An 8,356-nucleotide genomic window follows, 5' to 3' on the forward strand; every position below is an offset into this window, starting at 1 on the left:
GGTGGGATGCATGTTTTTCTCATAACAGTAAGATGGTTATGTATCATAAAAACTTAATGCTACTCTGTATGAAACTTTCAGGGGCATAGATGTGAAACAGCAGTTGACTTAAAACTTACTCTAAACAGCTTACCCTTGGGGCGCGCCTGGGTGGCTCAGTCAATTAAGTGTCTGACTCTTGATTTCAGCTCAGGTCATGATCTCAGGGTCGTGAGATCGTGCTCCACATTGAGCCCCACGACAAGATTCTCTGTCCCTCTCCCTCTGCCCCTTCCCCCTTTCCCTCTCTTAAAAAAACAAAACAAAACAAAACAAAAAAACAACCATTAAAAAGATTACCCTTCCCACACTTATCTGTAAGGAGCATCTAATGAAGAAGGCTAACTCTGTGTTTGGTATCTTTACAACTAGTATAAGATAATCTCCCTAGTTATGGCAACCCACCTAGAACCATTCATTACTAATTACTTTTTGTTAGCAAGTTCAAGGCCTTTCAATCTCGGCCAGTCATTCCCCTGGCAGTTCCTGTGCTCCATCTTTAATCTCTCCATTTCACACCAGAAAAAAACTTGTCTAAATTTTTTTAATTTCCTAAAGACCATGACCCACCTCCTAAACTATTTCACTGATTTTTCTGCATCAATGACACAAGGCAATGGAATGCCACTGTTAGGGGTTTAATTCTATGTTCCCCAAAGATGTTGAGGTCCTAACCCTCCATACCTGTTAATGTGACCTCCTTTGGAAATACAGTCTTGGCACAGGATCAAGTGAAAATGAGGTAATCAGGATGGGTCCTAATGCAATGCGATAGGTGTCCTTGTGAAAAGAGGAAATTTGGACACAGAGACAGACATGCCTGGAGAGAAGACAATGTGAAGAGATCCAGGGAGGAGATGGCCATCTACAAGCCATGGACAGAGGCCTGGAATACCTCTTTCCTAAAAAGAAACCAACCATGCCAACCCCTTGATTTCAGACTCTCTGGCCTCCGCAACTGTGAGACAATAAATGTCTATTATTTAAGCCACCCAGTCTGTGATACTTTGCTGTGGCAGCCTGAGCAAAGGAGTACAGTCACCCTGAGAAGAGGTATGGCCCAAGTAATTTTTTATTACTCATATCAAACTTAGAGAATTAGCAACATCTTTTATTCTTGTACAACTTGACCGGATTCTAGGTTATTTTAATAATAATGTCATTGTCAGTATTTGCATTCAGAGATGCTTTCATAGAAGGAAGGAAAGGGGAAGAGATACAGCCAGCATCACACACAAGCCTGACTCTATCAGTAAGAGGGTAAAGCACACATAAACGTCATTTATCACAGTGTCATAATAGAAAACGTGGCTGAGAAATCCTAAAATGTTGATATGAAACTATTAATAATTGCCAATACACTTCCTAACTTCTACTAAAGGGGACCTGAGTGTGTAAATAAAGAGACCTATTTTCTGTAATGGAGAAAGAGACATTAAAGCAGGTTGGTGTTGAAGACGTGCTGAGGAAGAAAGTCCTCCTTGGCACCCTTCCAATGGACTCCACAGTCAGCCACCAACTCCATCTACATTAATGGCGGGCTCTGAAAATGAGTTTCTAAGCCCAAAGGCACAAAAACAGAAACAGAACTGCTGAAACTATGCTCAAAACTCTCATTTATTGCATCATAACATTTTAGAGCCTGGAGGGACCTGGGAGGCTCATATTTTATAAGAAAGAAGTGAAACCTAGAGGTGCTTCGCCAAGGTTGCAATGAGTGGGAAAACTTAACTTCGTTTCTGGGTTTCTTACCTTCTCACTCCAACCAGCAGAACAGGAGCTTAAGAACCTGATCGTGTCTCCTAGTTACATGAAGAGCTTTTCTAAAAATGCAAATTTCCAGGGCCCAAACTTAAAAATTCTGATTCAAATCTCAAGTTTGGTTCATGGATCTATAGTTAAACTCCGGGGGAGATCTGGCCATGTAGCAAGGTTTGGAACCACTGTGGAAACAATTCTGCCCAGAGACCTATGACCTTTGATCTGCTTCTAATTCTACTTGGACACAGCCTTGTGTGATGATTACCATGCCCTCTCGCATCCTGAGAAAGATGCTAAGAGTCCCGTGGACCCAGCACACTCACAGTGAGCCTTCTACTGGAGAAGCTGCTCCCCCACTCCTGGGCAAGTTCTAAGAACACAGAATATTTTAGAGCTGAAGGGGAAAGACAAACCCAAAATTTCTTAAAACAACCTTCTTGAATATTCTCATTTCATACTCTTGACTTGTGCTCTTTCACACGCCTAAATACAGTCACTTTGCAGCCTCCCATTAGCCACGTGCCCAGCCACCCCCCACGAGGTGACTTATGTCAGGAAAGTTGTAATAAGCACAGGTTTCATTTATTTTCAATCACTGCTGTGTCCCCTAGGGGCAGGAGAGTTGATTTAAAAACAAAAACAAAACAAATTAATAAAACTATGGTGTAGTGAATCACAATGACTTATAAATGGGCTAGTTCATACTGGGACACAGGGTTTCCTGGGCGCTGTGGAGACTGAGGAGAACAACAGAAAAAGCTGAACTCAGGACTCTGGCACCGGAAGTAACTTGGTACTGGTGGCAGTGAGGGTAGGGGCTGTGAACTACAAGCTGTGTGACTAGGGTGAGGTTCTGTCTAATTTCTGGACATCCATCCTGAACTTTCTCTCACTCTCACACCTGAAGATCCCATGCAGCATCGTAAGGGGAGACAAACTCTAAAATTTAATAAGAGGGATGGTCGTACTGGGGATTTCACCCTCGGCACATGGCTCAAATAATCTCTTTCTTTTTTTTTTTTTTTTAAAGATTTTATTTATTTATGTGACAGAGAGACAGCCAGCGAGAGAGGGAACACAGCAGGGGAGAGGGAGAGGAAGAAGCAGGCTCCCAGCCCAGGAGCCTGATGAGGGACTCGATCCTGGAACGCCAGGATCACGCCCTGAGCCGAAGGCAGACGCTTAACGACTGCGCTACCCAGGCGCCCCTAATCTCTGTCTTCTTCATCCCCACTCGACCTCCTGAGGTGAGGCTCTTAGCAACTCCAAACTACTTCAGGAGCCCCTAACTGCTTTCTTGCCTCTAGATGCATCCATACCCATGCCCTTGCAGCAATATCCTTCCATTCAAGATCTTCACTCTCCGTATCTGCAGCCTCCACTCCCTACAGCGATCCCCAGGCTTCTGGGAAATGGAAGCTACCTCCTTTGTGCACCTCTTTGGAGATTCCTGCTCTAGAATACAGGTTCAGGCCGACCTCCTGTAGCCTATAGAGACTGTAATAATGCTGGGGTTTCTAGGCCAAACTGGAGAACCAGAGGAAGATGTGGAATAGCTGCATTTTGAAAACTTCCTAGTTGGTCTGTCTCTCTCGAGAAACTATATTTCTTTGCAAGGGGGGAATGGGGCTCTTCTGGAATTTGTGCTTCCAAGTCTAGAGTTGGCCTTTTGCCTTTGTTTCCAGCCCTGAAACATGAGACTAGCTCAGGAAACTGTGGCAGACGGTCTGATTAGTACTAAATTCAACTTCAGATTCCTTCAGGTCTCTTCAGAAACTGCATTCTGAACCGAAACTGTCCCACCTTTTCAGTAATGAAACAGATACACCATATTTTTATATTGACATTACATCTGACTTTGGTTCTGTGAATCCATGACAAAACTTTCATAACGAGCAAAGCATCTTCTGATACAGAGACGTGGTGCACAGATCACTTCATGAATACGAACCTGTGGCATTTTAGGTTTAGGTCAAGCATTTCCTCAGTCCTTCAGCATCATAGAAGAACAGGGATAAACCTTCCAACACTCTGGTATGGATTCCCCAAGAAGTGAAAAAGAGATTCAGAAGCTTAACTACAAGATGTCAGAGAAATTCAAGTCACTGATCTTCCTCTTAGGGACATCGATCTACAGAGCCCGAGAGACACAGACTCACCTGGCACTTGTCTTAGATCACAGAAAGCTCCCAGACACCTGCAATGTGAGGAAACTCTTCCTCATGCCTGTGGCTTCACGAAGCCAGCACTGGCCAGGCAAGAACTGAGGTTTTCCAGCCACCATTTTAGGAATGCGAAGCCCTCAGTTCCCTGGCTTTCAAAGCCCTCCATAAAGGAAGGAGAAAGAATTAGAGAACTCTCCCTCACTGGCTTTTCCTATTTTCTACCCCCAGTAGACAAATATACACAACATAGCACTATTCCTAAATCAGAACTTAGGAGTCACGGAGCATCAATCACCATGACAGCTGGAGCAACTTCAGTCCATCTGGTAACTGCTCATCTTTGCAGCATAAACCACTGAAGTAAGTAAATACGGTACACAACGTAGCTGAAGAGTCCAGCATTTTCCTACTGCAGGGATCTGCTTCATTCTATGGATCTGTCTCCAATTTTAAGTGTCAACAGTTTTTGGGACTGATATCTTCTCTGTGGTCATTTAGCCCCTGATGCCATGGCTATGTCAGAACCTTTCAATCTCTGCCAGGCTGTCTCAGAAATTTGTTCTTTTAACCCTACCGATGTTCTGTCCGGGTCTTTGCTGGTGTACTTGCTCGGATCCTGCTCCCTGGGAGCGTGAGGCCAGTCATCTGTTCAAAGGAGGTGGTGCACACACGAGTTTCTTCCTCTTGAGGCCACCAGGGAGGACTCTTCATTGCGACCCCACACTCAGAGAGTCCCCGAGGCAATATCTCAGCTTTACTCTCTACCACCCCATCTTGTCCAATTCAAGCAGATGTGAAGATTCCTTCCATTCTGAACCTAACTTAAGCTGGCTCTCTGCTTCTGTTATTATTCTCCCCTTCCGTGTTTCTCCCTTGGATAATGATTCCCTCATCCAAATTAACTTCTACAAATATCTTAATTTACAAAAGCTATAAATAAAATTCCATCAATGGGACTGGAGATGATATCCGAACAGGGGCACCCTGGTGAGAATTGGTGTCCTGACCTTCCCTAGGCTTCTTCAAATTCCCCAAAGGCGGCTAATTGCCTTTGACAGATTAGGCAAGGGCCCACTTCTTGAGAGCAAGAAATCAAGGCCCTCTGAATTATTCCAACTAAAAATCAAGAAGCATATAACGACGATGAAGCTAAATTCATGCATTCTTAAGGAGAAGGGAAACTTCAATCATCCTCCCTGTGCTTTGGGAAATTCATGAATAAATAAATGTTAATGAAAATAGCTCCCACCTCAGAGATGGGTTTGTAAGTGGATGCCCTGTCCTTAAACTAAACTGCATTCTAAAGCAACTCTCTCACCTGACAGTACATCTGGCAGAATTAGAGAGTAGGAATGACCTTTACTCAGCCTGTAATCTGAACATGTAATTGATGACAACTTCCAAAAGGATACTAACATCTGACCAGGTACTATTACATTTTCAAGGTAATTTGTGCCATAATGGTCGATTTAAAAACACATACAAGCAAGTGTATGCAGTATTGAATATAATCACTTGTTCACATTCTCAGGATCTAAGAGAAGCAGAATAGGTTTTTAAAAATCAATACACAAGCCTAAACTGAATGGATTCTTCATTAGAACCTGTTCAGCTGAACCACAGATTCACAATCCCCACATGGTCCTCGGCCGAGCTGGGTTAAAATGGAAGAATCTAGGCTACCCACTACCCATTTTGAGGAAATTCTGGTGTCAAAGGGAAGAAAGGCTGCGAAGCAGTCCCAGTAACCAAGACATCAGAGTCCCCGACACTTTTAGGATGAACCAAGTTCCACGTTAAAGCAAGAGAGAAGGCTCTAACCACCAGCCCTGGTTCATTTTTCTCCCCCCTTGAGGTGTGTCATTCACAGCAGCCTGGACCTGCCGAGCGTGCTGTGGGCCTGGCACCTTAGAGCAGCAACAGCAGATGTGACAGGCTGAGAGAAGAGCACAGAGCACGAGGTGAGGGGCCTTTCGGAATGGAATGTGTCCTGGCTGGTAAGGCAAGAAAACCAGGGGGTTATTTTGATTCAACAAATGATTCTACAGACATTACTTTCCAGAACCCTCTGCCTTAGAGCACCCTCGGGTAAAATGCATGTGGAAGGGAGGGTTTTAGGGTGAAAGGGATGACATTTCTTCCAACAGTAGGATGCACTAATGAAAAGAGCAGTTTTCGGATCAGAGGCACTTGCCTGGCCTGGACACATTAAGCTTCTGGCCATCCCCAAAACTGCAGGACTGGCATCACCAGTGTCCTAGGACTCCAAGCTGTGTCTGCAGCCACACGACAGGGTTAGGACTCAAGGGCTCAAGGGGGGCCATGATATTTCCAAAAGTTTAAAAAAGGCAAATATGATTTACTTTTAAACATTCACATAGGCCATATAAAGATTTGGGGCCAGTAGCAAAGAGAAGGAAGGCAATGCATACAGAGGAAACCTATCCCATATCCATGGGACAGCCAAATATTGAATACTTTCACATTAAATAAGCTAACTCAAATGCCAACACTCCATAGCCACATAATCAGATGCAATGTCGTATTTATGATATCCTTGTTTATATTACTCTTAGGGACTGATTTTTATCAACTTTCATTCCAGATTACATTTTCTAAATTTCATAATCCGGATTCTGTCACTGTAAATCAGAAGCCCACACATTCAAACATCGCTTAATCATTAATAACTCGGATGGGTATAATTTTAAACATATACACGTGATTTAACTTTGCTTTCAGTACACAATAGAGATGAGTAAACTTCACAAAGCTCTCATATTTACAAAAGTAATAATCCATGCTACTTTAACAGCAGCTGTCTAATAAGTGAAATTGAAGCAATAAATACAATTGTAACATCTATCGGGTAAGAAAAAAGTAGAATTGTGTACAGATATGGTTTACTGTCATGACTCATCATTTCCCCAACCCCCCAATGGAAAAAAAAGCACGTAAATGAATGCTAATTCAGAGTACAGACCAAAATCTTCCTAAGCAAAAATTCTAACTCTTGTTTTTTGGTTAGTAGGGAAAGTCAAACACTAACATCATTTATAACTAGGGTGTGATGGTAACAGATGAGCCTTTTATCTGCTCTGTGCCTCTCTGCCAGGAATGGGAGATCCAGGTGTCAGCTATTCCATACTTGAGTCTCCATCTGGACTTTCTAGAAGATAATGGGCATAAACGTACTTAGCACAGAACCCAGCAGGCACTCCATAACTATCATTTTCTCGTCCCATCCTCCTTCCAACATTACTAACTCACCTGATTGTAATTGTCTTGTTTCCTTAAGGCACTGGAGCTTGAAATGAAATATGAACAAACTCCACTGTCTAAAAAAATAGGCATAAACAAGAAGAGCCAACTCTTCCCAATCTCTTTTAAATGTCCTGTGCCTATTAAAACCATTTTCGTTAGTTCTAACACCCATCTACCAGCAGGTCACCATCACAGCCCTCTGTACCCTCTCTGCACACAGCATTATGTCCCCCTCATCAAAATCCCCCACATGAGCCTTGCAGGGGTTGGCAGGAGATTGCTGGGGATCCAAGTGTCATCACTCAGGAAGGGAACATTTACTCCCAAGTGCTATTAAGTATCATGACAGAAGGAGTAGTACAAAACGGCACTACCTTCAGGACAAATATATATGTCATTAGTTCTAATGTCTCTTAGCTATAATAACAAAAGGAGGGAAAATCTATACCCTACATCTCTACCTGGTAACCTTATCTTATTTATTGTGTTTCCTAAGACCGTGTATCTCTTTTACCATGAATGACTGATTAAAACCTATATATATATATATATATATATATATATATATATATATACATATATATATATATATATATATATATATATATATATATACTCTGTTTTGACTTACAAGCATTGACTTATTTACTACTAGTGCTCTAATGCACAAAGTTCCACTATTCTCTTTAATAGAAATATTGCAAAACATTAATGCTTCACTGTTATGGGAAAATGCAAAAAAGAAATATTTCTGAGTACTGTTGAGGTCCCTATTATGTTTCATACTTCTCACATAAAAGACCTCATGCAACTCATTCAACAAACAGTTATGAACACCTACCATGTACCAGGTACTGTACCCACCAAGTACTGAACTCACAAGAGTGAGTAAGACAGAAAGAGTCCCACAGAAATTATGTTCCAGTGAGAAAGACTCAACCTAAGCAGGCTGAAAGTCTTCTTAAAGTCTCTACAACAATGAGCAGGGGTGTTGTGACGGAGATTAATAATGCAACTGGCAGAAGAGGACCTAAGAGACGGGAGCAGTTGGGAAAGGTCATTTTGAGCAGGTGACCTGTGATCTAACTCTTGAAGGATAAGAAGCCATTGTGCAAAGAGCTGGAGGA

The sequence above is a fragment of the Ursus americanus genome, chromosome 5 (assembly GCF_024610735.1).
Source record: "Ursus americanus isolate L20-20 chromosome 5, mUrsAme1.1.p, whole genome shotgun sequence".
Taxonomy (NCBI): domain Eukaryota; kingdom Metazoa; phylum Chordata; class Mammalia; order Carnivora; family Ursidae; genus Ursus; species Ursus americanus.